This window comes from Bombina bombina, chromosome 2 (genome assembly GCF_027579735.1).
Source record: "Bombina bombina isolate aBomBom1 chromosome 2, aBomBom1.pri, whole genome shotgun sequence".
Taxonomy (NCBI): domain Eukaryota; kingdom Metazoa; phylum Chordata; class Amphibia; order Anura; family Bombinatoridae; genus Bombina; species Bombina bombina.
In genome coordinates this window covers 1,424,869,785-1,424,883,327 of record NC_069500.1, presented here as the reverse complement: position 1 = coordinate 1,424,883,327, position 13,543 = coordinate 1,424,869,785, and positions in this window count along the sequence as shown.

Sequence of the window (13,543 nt, the reverse complement as noted above, 5' to 3'; positions counted from 1 at the left end):
TTAGAGGTCGTTTAGTTTTCCCTGTGTATTGTTTTAAGCAAATCTGACATGTAAGTAAATAAACAACATGTGTAGTCGAGCAATTTATAAAGAAATTGATGTCATGTTCATGTCCTGTACTGCTAGAGTTAAATTTGGCTTATATAGTTTTAAGAGAAATCTGAATAAATAGAGATGATCAAGTGTGCATGCATGAAATGCGTTTGCAGATGTATCTGTTCACACACACTGTGATTCGATTTTATGGATGCCGTATATCGTTTGTGCTTTTAAATTGAGTGAATATATATATATATATATATATATATATATATATATATATATATATATATGGATTGAAAACAACGTGAAAACAACGAGACTCACTAGACTTTTATAACAATTCATATTTTATTCCAATAAAAATTATGAAAGTCCAGTGAGTGTCGTTGTTTCACTTTGATATCTAACCATTATGAATGTTCACCCTGGCAGCTGCTATTACTGAAGGTCTGTGCTTATCCTCTTTGGACTTGTATATATATATATATATATATATATATATACAGAGAGAAGTGCACTTACAGGAACGAACAACTGGCTCAATACCATTGTTAGCCTGTTCTATGGCGATTTACCACCTGGGTGCAACTTTTTAGCCCAGTAATGCTTTTCACAGAGTAGACCTTTCGTGTAGTATATCAGTCTGATCCCGCCTATTACGGTCAGTCCAGCGCCGAAATACCAGGCAATTCCTCTCTGAACAAGGAACACAGCAACCCCAGACGATCGTTTCGGCCTTCATTGGGCCTCGTCAGTGAGGTGTAGCAGTATTCCTCTAAGCACACTGAGCAAGGAGTCCACGTCTGGTTGCCCCTTTTTTCCCATAGGGAGACTAAATACATACAGAGAGAAGTGCACTCACAGGAACGAACAACTGGCTCAATACCATTGTTAGTCTGTTCTATGGCAATTTATCTCCTGGGTGCAACTTTTTAGCCCAGTAATGCTTTTCACAGAGTAGAACTTTCCTGTAGTATATCAGTCTGATCCCGCCTATTACGGTCAGTCCAGCGCAAAAAAATATCAGGCAATTCCTCTCTGAACTAGGAACACAGCAACCCCAGACGATCGTTTCGGCCTTCATTGGGCCTCGTCAGTGAGGTGTAGCAGTATTCCTCTAAGCACACTGAGCAAGTAGTTCATGTCTGGTTGCCCCTTTTTTTCCCATAGGGAGACTAAATACATACAGAGAGAAGTGCACTCACAGGAACGAACAACTGGCTCAATACCATTGTTAGCCTGTTCTATGGCGATTTACACCCTGGGTGCAACTTTTTAGTTGTCAGTATATTTATGAAAATCTTAGCAGTATTCTCTAAACAATGTGTAAGTATATGGCAGGGAATATATTTAACAATCTTCCTTTAAACTAAACCTGTAATCAAACATACATTTGCTAAGACAATAAAATTAATCTAAATATCTGAATTCTTTATTATTAGTAAATAACTATGAACATGTTGATACGTACATATTTGTAATGATTAGAATATGAGTCAATATTATATGTGTTAAAACAAAAACTATTTAAAATATGCTATGCAAAGCTCATGCCAATTTACTTTAAACCCAATCTTTCATTCAGAGCTGCATTTAAAATATTACAATGAGACCTAAAATAGCAGTTACAAACATTCAGCAATATGATTTACAGTGTTAATTTAAGCAATAGGATAATATATATATTTATTCTGCTATTTAACTGCAATTTATCCTAATACCAAATTAACTGACAATATCAGAGCTTGCATAGATGAGTTACTTAGCCAATCAGACACAGATTTAAACAATACCTAGGCTTATGATTACCAATTTAAAATACAATATACTTCACCAAATAAACAGCAATCCAGTTTCCAATATTTCTTAACAGGTCCAATTCACCTCAGAAATTCAAAATTAGGGTAAAGCATATGGAGTCCAATAGTAGGTGTGTGCTTTTGATTAATAACTGCAGCAGTTACTCCTTTCTGGATCAGTCAACACAACAAAACCTTTCCTTTTTAGTCTCTATGCTGGGGTTTAAATCATCTGATTTCACCCCTCCCCTTTTTGATTACTTATCAGTCATTGGTGAATATTGGAAACGCCCACGGCCTTGTCTTGGATTAGTTCTTTGCAACTGAACATGGATTGGTTTATTTGGTAAATGTGTTGTCAAGGAAATGCATTCTTTGCAACAACCAATCATCTCATGGTTGCAATTCTGCATCATAACACTAGGTGGCAGCAGACGTACAAACAAACAAATACAACAAGACCATCTCTAACATTTTTAAGCAAGTTAATTTTTTTTTTTTCATAAAATGGTTATTTAATCAGATCACACTCTCTGCATTAATCATATATAACCCCAATTACAGATGGTTAATATTAGGTTATTTTTCTGATTATTCTGATACCAAATATGTTATATTATTAACATTTTATTATATTAAGGTAATTTAATACTGCTAATTATTAGCTTAAAATGCATTATAATTTTATCAGTATTCTGGCATTTCTTTGCAAATAACAGCTTATTTTTATATCTCCAGATTGGTAGTATTTAAAACTCCTGATATTTGCATTCACCCAGATATAGTATGTGACATTTCTGTGTATTTCTTCCTGAATACATAAATCCTGTTTATGTCGATCTGAAATAAAAATAAATGTTAATAATCACTTCTCTTCAGGTCCATAAACATCTATTCATGTTCTTAAACACACAGAGGCTAAGATATTCATGCCTTCAAAATATATATATATATATATCATTCAATCTTTTACTTTCCATATATATATATATTTAGATGTTAATAATTGATATCACATAAATATACATCTCATATCCATTAAAATATATATATATTCCTGGCATTATATTTTATTTGAACTCTAAATACAGTTATTTTGAAATCATAATGTAAGTCATGTGCTTCCTCTATGTTATCCTAACCCAGACACATTGTCTGTGTCACGTGTATTCTGCTGTTATCAGCCACACACTTAACAGGCAGCTGTCAATTTTCAGCTCCTTTTGTTGGCAGGAAGTTCATATATGAGTGTGTATCCAGGCTCTTCGTCTTTTGCTCACCACATGGGGTACAGAGTGCTATGAAATTTGCACTTCCTAATTAAGAAGCAAATGTTTTCCTTTGTTTCTAGGGACCTGTTGTCTGTAGCTCAGCCTGGAGATGTATATTCAATTTGTGAAGGTTTCTGTCTGACATCAGAATTTAAACCTTATTCCAGTAATATCTGATACAAATATGGTTACATACATAAACATATTTCCCTGTCCTATTGACATACATATATATATAAAGATGTATTTACCTGTGCCCTGACATAATTCCCCCTTTCAAATTCAAATATATGTAGGACACATGCATTTGAATTGGATCAAAGTCAGTGGTACTCGGTGAGGATATTGGCCATATACATCATAGGCAGTCCTTTAAGTAGAAAGTCCGTCAATTTTGAGCCTTCATGTTCATCAGCTGGTCGTCTTTAAACTACAGTATGTCTTTAGTTCATTTGGGGATATGACACTTCATTCTCCCTCTATGACTTGTAGTTGGGATCTGGGATGACATGACCGCAATTGATTGATATGGACCCATTTATCTATGAAACTTTCGTTTTTGGCGATCCTTATTTTATAGGCCACTGGAGATATTTTGTCAGTAATGACAAAAGGACCTTTCCATGAGGGAAAAAATTTCTTCTCCCTAACCTGATCTCTTCCAAAGTTATAAAGATAAACTTTATCATTTATTTCATATTCCTTTTTGGATGTTTTGAGATCATAATAGGTTTTAGTGGCAGTTGCGGCTCTTTCTAAATTCCTTTGAGCAAATGCAAAGGCATATTGCAGGTGCTTTCTTAGGTTCTCCACATATTGATGTGTATTGGCAGCGTTTATCAAGTTTTGGTCGGATGTACGGTACAGCAGATGCTGGGGTAGAACCATTCTTCTACCAGTCATCAGCTCAAAAGGTGACATTTTGGTAGCACTACTTGGAGTTGCCCTTAATGCCATTAAGACTAGAGGTAGTTTTACATCCCAGTCTTTACCTGTTTCACTCACAAACTTTTTGAGGATTTTAACAATGGACTGGTTGTACCGCTCTACACCACCACTTGAGGCAGCTCTATAAGCAATATGGAGCTTTCTTTTTACCCCTAGTATTTTCCACATTTTGGTCATCACTTCACTAGTGAAGTGGGTTCCCCGATCTGATTCGATTCTTTGGGGCAAACCAAATCTGGAAAATACATGGTTGATGAGCAATGCTGCACATGTTTCAGCACTATTGTTAGGTGCACTAATGCACTCTACCCATTTAGTGAACAGGCATGTTACGGTTAACATGTATTTGTTACCTCTTGATGATCTTGTTACCGGGCCAATAAAATCAATTTGTATATCTGACCATGGCATTACCATCCCCCTTTTCTGCAATGGCGCTCTATGTGTTGGTGCAGTGGGTTGGAACTGTGGACAGATTAAACACCCTTGACATTAGGTTTGAACATCTTTCAACATGTGTGGCCAAAAAGCATAATCACGCAATATTTCATACGTGAGTTGGCACCACGATGACCAGAGGTGGGAGCATCATGGGCATGTTGAAGCATTAGACCTCTGAACTTGGTGGGTACTACCCACTGTTGGATGCCAGTTTTGGAGGTTCAAATTAACAAACCATCCTGTAACTTGAATTGTGATCTAGATTTTATTAAGATTCTAAGATCTTCTTTGCCAATACAATCATCTTTTGAGATGGGGTTGCTTTCAGGATTTTCTATGTGTTTATAGAAGATGCCTACAATGGGGTCTTCTTTTTGACTAGTGATCAGGTCCTCACTAGGAGAATCCTGACTCCATTGTACCCAGTTAGGTTCACTCTGCTGTTTTGCCTGGTTTCTGGTAATGGCTTCTACCTGAATTGCACCCATTAAGTGGTCAATATTAAGGAGTTCTCCAGTTATGGCTCCTTGTTTGGCTAATGAATCCGCAAGGTCATTGCCTTTCTTATCAGGACCTAGAACTCTGGAATGACCCTTGCTCTTTTTCCAGTGTATGGTTAAATCATTAGATACCACCAGATTATCAATCTTGCAGAACAACTTGCCATGCTTGACTGGTTTGTTATTGCTTTTCTGCATGCCATTTCTTTTCCAAGTTGGCAGGTATTCAACAAAACTGTCACGCACATAATTTGAGTCAGTTATTATCACAAATTCATGAATACCATGTTCAATAGCCATTTCAATGGTTTTGAAAACAGCAGTTAGTTCTGCGACCTGACTGGATCTTGGTCCAATGTTGAAACCTATAGATATATTTGGGAATCCATTTGCCCCAGTTATACCAATGCCAGCGACTAATCTGCACTCATTATCAATAGTGGCATGTTAAGAACAACCATCAACATATACCCAAGGTAATGTTTGACAATGGTCCTCATTGTACATTTTATATGGGGAAAGCAATTGTTCCTCCAGAAAATCATCTTCTGATAATTCTTCCCCATGATCTCTAGCAGTACAGTCGTGGAGCTCAGCAAGCCCTTGTGCGACTGGATTCTTTTTATTCTGCTTGTAGCGAATTTCTAATGGCCAGCCTTGCAAGGAAAGAGTCCACGCTGTTATGCGGCTATTAGACAAAATCCCATCTCTTATTCTCTCACTTTGCAAATATAGCAAAGGCCGGTGGGCCGTTTCTACAATAATTTTCTCGCCCTGTATATAGCTGCGGAAATTTTGTAGAGCCCATACGGTAGATAAGAGGGCTTTTTCGCAATCGTTAAACTTTATTTCTACTGGGGATAGATTTTTGCTCGCATAAGCAATGGCTTTGTTCAAATTATCATGCTTTTGGTATAAAACAGCACTCATGCTTACATCTGTGTAACCGGTTTCTAAGAAGAAAGGTTTACCACCTTCAGGGTACGCTAAGCAAGGTGCTTGAGTGAGTTTTCTCTTCAGCTCTCTGATGGCTGTCTCTTGAGACTCACTCCAGTGCCATTTCACATCTTTCTTTAGAAGAAATAGTAGTGGTTTAGCTAATTCCGCATAATTATCAATGAATTTGCGAGAATAATTTGTCATACCCAGGAATGATCTCAATTCCTTTAAGTTAGTTGGGTTTTTAGAATTCACTATAGCTTCCACCTTTTTCTTCTGGGGATTTAATCCGTCAGAGGTAACTTCATGTCCCAAGAAGTTTACATGAGTGCGGCACCATTGAGCTTTTTGCAGGGATAATTTGACACCGGCCCTTTTAAGTTCGCTGAGGACGTGTTTAAGCTCTGCGATGTGTTTTTCAAAGTCCGTGCTTTTGATTAAAACATCATCAACATAAGATAAGGTCCCCCTTTCCAGTGCGTCAGGCATAGCCTTATGCATGAATACAGCAAATTCATGTCCAGAATTTATGTATCCAAATGGAAGTCTCTGGAATGCATACTGAACCTTTTGGAAGGAGAATGCTAGCTTATATTGGTCCTCTTCATGTACCTTTATGGTCCAATATCCCTGTGCACAATCAATGGCAGTGAATATTTTGGATCCCTGCATTTGTGCTAGGCACTGGTCAATGTATGGTACAGGCCAGCCAGACATGTATACTCGTTTGTTTAGCTGTCTTAAGTCAGCACACCAACGCCATTGTCCATTGGGCTTAAGGACACCTAGAATAGGAGTATTATAAGAGCTGTGCACCTGTCTGATAATACCTCTTTCTTCCAAATTCCTTATGATCTCTGCAAGAGAATCATATGAGGCTAAGGGAAGTCTGTATTGTTCGACAAATACAGGTGGCGCATTAGGATCTGTTTGTATCCTTGCAATGTGCAAGTCTGTAGTACCACAGTCATAAGAATCCTTAGCGAAAATATCCTTGTACTCCATTAGGAGTTCTCGCAGCTGTTGGCGTTCATCATCGCTGGAACAGCCATTAGCTAAGGATATTTGCTCTTCGACTATTTGCTGAAATCCTGGAAAGATTTCAGGCTGTCCTATTTCATAGGCTTCTTCCAACCTAGAGGTGAGATCCCCTTGATTATAGTTTACATTGCTCCCATGACTCTGGGTATTGGGGTAATCTTGCTGTTTGATGGGCTGATCAAACACTAGAGAGGCTTCTTCAATTTTACAGATGCCTTCCTCTGAGCTGAAGGGATAAATAGACTGAATATTAAATAGACCCTCTGGCATAGATGCAAAGGATTGTTCTATTAATTGTTCTTCAGTTAGGTATCCTTCAGGTATTAGCCCAATTACATTATTCTGGAATCCAAAAGTGTAATAACTTGATTCCAGTGCATATCCTATGGTAGTTCCCTTGGATAATGTTATATCCTGTGGGGTCATGTTATGCACAACAATATGTATTGGAACAGTTCCAATATTCACCATAGGAGTGTAGGTTACTGTGACACCCAGATTTTGTATTCTATGGGAGAGGCAAATTAGTGTTTCAGAAGTTTTTAATTTCTGACCTCTCTTTACCTGTAAGGGTAAAAGAAATTTAGCAGCCCCAGCAGGAATTATAACATCGCTAGATACCTGCATATTCACGGCATATGGCAATTGCTGGTTTGATTTCAGGGCTGCATTTTCATCCTGAAATACTTCAGGATCCCCCTTTAACCTGCTCCAGAGGCAAGAATTAATCAAATCTATTTGTATGGCATATCTATGTAAGATATCATTGCCAATGTATATTTGATTATGGGGAGTATTTAAAACTAAAAACAGGTGTTTCACTGACTTATTACCAATAGAGATAGATAATAAGCACTTAGCTGTGATGTTATAGCTTTCAGACCTGTCATCCAGGCCGTTGACACAGTGGTCTTGGGGAGAAAGATATTTAAGCATTTTAGGTTCAGCTATCTGCGCTAATAAACCTTCGCTTATATAGCTAGCTTCCTGTTTTAAGTTTATTTTAGCATACTTGGTTTTACCAAGGTCATGTACTTGTATAGGGATAAATAGATCCTCTTTAACTCTCTCAATCCCTGTGAGGTATTGAGCATGGTCTCCCCCTTTAGGGATTTTAGGATCCCCCTTGTGGAGTGATATGGTTAATATATCGCCATCTAGGGAGATATTCGCTATCTTTCCGGGCGAAATTTTAAAAGTATTACCATCAGAGCCACTAAAAGGAGTCTGATCATCTATTTGTAGAATAGTGATTTCAGGTACAGAGTTATTCCTGAAATGAATCTCCACAGCATCTGGTTTCTCTTCCACCACGTGACAGCTATGTCGGGCGTGAGATATACCAGATTTTTCATAATTGATAGGCTGTTTAACTTGTGACCAAATTACATTATTTATGCAATCAATTATGGTGCTTAATCGTTTCAGGAGATCACTACCAATAATTAAATGATCAGTAGGCAGATCCACTATAATGACAGGGTGTCTTATGACCCTGTTCCCCAATTTAAATTTTAACCAGGCCGTACCGTAGGCTTTTAGAGAATCACCCTCAACTCCTATTAGAGAACCGTCAAATTCTTTTATTTTAGGTTTGTGGGGTGTTAGCTCATTTAGCTGTGTGTAGTACCTATGGGATAAGATAGTCGCCTGTGACCCAGTGTCAATTAATCCCCTGATAGGGTTGGGGACTGAATCTTGCAGCTCAACTAATACATAATATCTTCCTGCAGTTTCTACCATTTCACACATAAAATTGGCATTCTCACACATCTGTGGGCTTCGCCACGTGTTACCTGAATTCGCCACGTTTTCCTGTGCAGAGGAAGCTTCATACCTACCTGTTTCCTCTATGACAGGGTCAGCTGGATTCTTTTGTACTGCATCTGTGGAAATAAGGTTAAGAGAGTGCTGCAAAGGAAGAGATTCGTTAGTTTTTCCCGGATGAGGTTGCCTGTCATCACTGCTAAATTGTCAGTTTTCGGTCTGTGGGGAGAGAACATGATTAGTATCATTGATATTTATTATTACATTTTGTATATCTCTCCCCTCCCCCTCAGGTGATGCTGCAGTATTTATGACTGTGCCTGTGGTCCACTGCTGACCACTGGCTGTACCCCTAAAAAAGTATTGTTCGGTTGCTGGGCCGTAGATTTTTGACTCATATTAGCGATTTGTTTGTTCAACCGATTTAACTGGGTAAACAGCATATCTACCTGATTGTACAAGTTACCTCTACCTCTGGGTCTATCTCCTGGTGCCCCATTGTAATGATTCCTGGACCATTGGGTACCCTCAGAATCAGGGCCGCTATTTCTATTCTGGCGTGGTTGCCCCTGGGGTTCAGCTTGCTCAGTATTAGTACCTTGGGGAGCATTATATACCTGGGGTGTCTGGTTATCCTGAGAATACCTTCGCCATCTATTGTATCTACCTTTGCGGGGGTACACATTATTCTGTGGGTATTCTCTTTGGGCGTAATTATTCGCCTGAGTATGTCCCCCGCTTTGGCTATAGTCTCTCAGCGTCTCATCCCGTGTTTGGGGAGGGGTAGAGTTAAACCTCTGTGGAGATGGCCCGTTTTCTCTGGCCACTTCTGCATAGGTTTTCTTTTTAGACTCCAAATTTAGGGGTTCAGGTGACACCCTAGTTTCGGCCACTATTTTAGGATTGGGCTTTTTCTCCCTTTTATCCCCCTGTTCAATGGACTGCTGAATAGAGTATAACTTTGTACTCTCTTTGATCAGCCATTCCAATGAACAGTTCTCCTCAAAATCTCTAGCTAAGTTGATTTTGATGGGTGTGGGGAGCGCTTCAAAAAATATATTCACAAACTCTGAACCTTCAAATATTGGATCATCTTCAGCCATGCTGTACGCATTCTTCAATACAGAAAGGAACTCGATTGGACTTTGATTCGCACTACATTTTAAACCATATACAGCTATTCTCGCTGCCGTTTTAGTGCGATGTTGTCCGAATTCTTTTCTGCATTATCGTTTTGTTTCACTCCAGGAACGAATATTCATATCCTTTAGTGAAGCGAAGAATTTGTGATGCTTACTTTCAAATACCCAGGGTAGAAATTCAATTTTTAATTGCTCACTTGTAACACTCATTATAGATAATGCGTTTTCAAAGGCCTCTAAGGGGTCAATTATGGAAGTGGCCCCCCCTTTAGAAAATGGGCGTACTGTATTCTTTAGGAATTTAATTATTGTGGGGGTGTCATACACTTTATTTGGTATATCACTGGACCTTACTGGGGACTTATTGTTTGAGCTAGAGTGCCTTTCATCTGAAGTGTAATAATTTTCAGGTCCCCCAGAGTTATGTAGTTGCCTAGGGGAAAAAGTTATCTCTGGGCCTGAATTAGGGCTATAGTTTGGGTATCTTTGTCTATCCTCCCGTCTGGGATCTTGACTATCATTTCTGTCCCAGTCCTTATAGCTGCTAATTTGTCTCTGTAATTTATTTATTGCATGCTCGTATGCTTTTTCAGCCTCATGATATCTAGCTCTTAAAGTTTTATTTTCATCTTGGCACTTTTGATATTCTTCTTCGAAAGTTTTAAAATCAGCCATTAGTTCCTGATTATATTTATCTAAATCAGAAGCCTTTTGGCTAATATGGAAAACCTCTGTCTTTGTCTGAATAAAGGCATCTTGAAATTCTCGTAATTAATTATTTTCATCCCTTAGCCGCCCTAATTGTCTGTTCTGTCCTGCCATTTGGTTAGACATTTCACAGCTCAAGTACATTAGGATCGGCCAAGTTTCGAAAATTAATTCATCACGCCCCCTAAGTTCCGTGCATCTATTAAGTTACAGTAACATTTGGTATAATTCCCCATCTTCAAACCACATATCTTTAACTAAATCTTTGGCCTTATCTTTACACTCATTAATATACCTGGAGACATCGTCCCCAATATCAAGTCTAGTCATGATGTGATTCATGGCGTCTAATTTGAGCGTTTTTTTCTGAATCACTTCATTGACGGAGGACATTGGGGAGGACACAATTTCGTCTTGCACAGAAACGCTAGCATTACTTTTTGCTGAAGACATCGTTATTTTAGTGTTTGTACTTAATAAGATAAAACGCTAATACAATTTTGACCAATAAGAGAGAGAGATAAAAAATGTATATCTTCAAAATATCAATATCAACCTTGAAATATGACAAAATTAATATTTTTACTAATCTTGAAATATGAAACATTAATATTTTTATGAATTTTGAAATATGAAAAATTTATATTTTTATGAATCTTGAAATATGAAGAATTAATATTTTTATGAATTTTGAAATATGAAAAATTAATATTTTTATGAATTTTTCAAAAATTAATTTTTAATAATAATATTTCAAAATATTAATATCAATCTTGAACACGAAAATCAATATTTCAATTTTCAAAAAAAAACTTCTATATTTTCAAAATATCAATTTGAAATATGAAATTTCTTCTCTCTTCTATAATAATTTCTAATTACCACAAATATACTATATCAATATGCTAATTATTTATAATATCTTACGCAAGTGCCTCCATACAATATGTCAGTATATTTATGAAAATCTTAGCAGTATTCTCTAAACAATGTGTAAGTATATGGCAGGGAATATATTTAACAATCTTCCTTTAAACTAAACCTGCAATCAAACATACATTTGCTAAGACAATAAAATTAATCTAAATATCTGAATTCTTTATTATTAGTAAATAACTATGAACATGTTGATACGTACATATTTGTAATGATTAGAATATGAGTCAATATTATATGTGTTAAAACAAAAACTATTTAAAATATGCTATGCAAAGCTCATGCCAATTTACTTTAAACCCAATCTTTCATTCAGAGCTGCATTTAAAATATTACAATGAGACCTAAAATAGCAGTTACAAACATTCAGCAATATGATTTACAGTGTTAATTTAAGCAATAGGATAATATATATATTCTGCTATTTAACTGCAATTTATCCTAATACCAAATTAACTGACAATATCAGAGCTTGCATAGATGAGTTACTTAGCCAATCAGACACAGATTTAAACAATACCTAGGCTTATGATTACCAATTTAAAATACAATATACTTCACCAAATAAACAGCAATCCAGTTTCCAATATTTCTTAACAGGTCCAATTCACCTCAGAAATTCAAAATTGGGGTAAAGCATATGGAGTCCAATAGTAGGTGTGTGCTTTTGATTAATAACTGCAGCAGTTACTCCTTTCTGGATCAGTCAACACAACAAAACCTTTTCTTTTTAGTCTCTATGCTGGGGTTTAAATCATCTGATTTCACCCCTCCCCTTTTTGATTATTTATCAGTCATTGGTGAATATTGGAAACGCCCACGGCCTTGTCTTGGATTAGTTCTTTGCAACTGAACATGGATTGGTTTATTTGGTAAATGTGTTGTCAAGGAAATGCATTCTTTGGAACAACCAATCATCTCATGGTTGCAATTCCACATCATAACACTAGGTGGCAGCAGACGTACAAACAAACAAATACAACAAGACCATCTCTAACATTTTTAAGCAAGTTAATTTTTTTTTTTTTCATAAAATGGTTATTTAATCAGATCACACTCTCTGCATTAATCATATATAACCCCAATTACAGATGGTTAATATTAGGTTATTTTTTCTGATTATTCTGATACGAAATATGTTATATTATTAACATTTTATTATATTAAGGTAATTTAATACTGCTAATTATTAGCTTAAAATGCATTATAATTTTATCAGTATTCTGGCATTTCTTTGCAAATAACAGCTTATTTTTATATCTCCAGATTGGTAGTATTTAAAACTCCTGATATTTGCATTCACCCAGATATAGTATGTGACATTTCTGTGTATTTCTTCCTGAATACATAAATCCTGTTTATGTCGATCTGAAATAAAAATAAATGTTAATAATCACTTCTCTTCAGGTCCATAAACATCTATTCATGTTCTTAAACACACAGAGGCTAAGATATTCATGCCTTCAATATATATATATATATCATTCAATCTTTTACTTTATATATATATATATATATATATATATATATATATATATATATATATATATATATATATATATATATATATATATATATTTAGATGTTAATATTTGATATCACATAAATATACATCTCATATCCATTAATATATATATATTTTCCTGGCATTATATTTTATTTGAACTCTAAATACAGTTATTTTGAAATCATAATGTAAGTCATGCGCTTCCTCTATGTTATCCTAACCCAGACACAATGTCTGTGTCACGTGTATTCTGCTGTTATCAGCCACACAATTAACAGGCAGCTGTCAATTTTCAGCTCCTTTTGTTGGCAGGAAGTTCATATATGAGTGTGTATCCAGGCTCTTCGTCTTTTGCTCACCACATGGGGTACAGAGTGCTATGAAATTTGCACTTCCTAATTAAGAAGCAAATGTTTTCCTTTGTTTCTTGGGACCTGTTGTCTGTAGCTCAGCCTGGAGATGTATATTCAGTTTGTGAAGGTTTCTGTCTGACATCAGAATT